Source organism: Paramormyrops kingsleyae, chromosome 23, assembly GCF_048594095.1.
Source record: "Paramormyrops kingsleyae isolate MSU_618 chromosome 23, PKINGS_0.4, whole genome shotgun sequence".
Classification (NCBI taxonomy): domain Eukaryota; kingdom Metazoa; phylum Chordata; class Actinopteri; order Osteoglossiformes; family Mormyridae; genus Paramormyrops; species Paramormyrops kingsleyae.
In genome coordinates, this window is record NC_132819.1 from 21,766,543 (window position 1) to 21,767,259 (window position 717).

Below are 717 nucleotides of genomic sequence, written 5' to 3' on the forward strand. Positions count from 1 at the left end.
TCCACAAAGTACAAATCCAGACCACGATTTTGTTTCAACCAAGCAGTTGAGTATGAAAAGTCACAGTCACAGAGTACTCAACTGGTTGGTTGAAACAAAATCGTGGTCTGGATTTGTACTCTCTGGACCTGAAATCTTCAACTCTGCCTCCTGGTCTCTGCAAAATAAAAATAAAAACTATGTCCATCACTGAGTACCGAACATATGCCATGAATGACATTGTTTATAGGGCAATTTGATCCTTTTGATGATGAGGATGACATGAGATAAGAGTTGAACCTGAAGTCTGTAGTGTAAACAAGAATGGTGACAATACTATTCCTTGGAGTTTGCTGTGTTGTTCAGCACCACGTCAGATAAGCATTACTGTTGCAGGATAATCCTGGCATGTCGGTGAGGTAATTTGTGATCCTGGGGGGTCTTGAAGCTGCATCACCTTGACCTTTTCTAGTGCGGAAGCTCAGTGGTGTTAAATGCACTGAAAGTAAAAAAAATAAAAAATAAAAAAATCCTCACAATGCTGCTCGAATTCAACCCCTTCTACGCCGTTGGCCAGACCCATGCACAAGAACAAAGTTAAAGGGGGTTACCTCAAACACAGTTTTTAGAGAATGGCGCTCCGTTCCGCCACAGGCGAGAGACGGTGTGCGGCGCCTTTAAGAGCAGAAGCCGGTCTGTCCTGTAGAACCGTGTCTCCAGGACAACAAACGAATACAA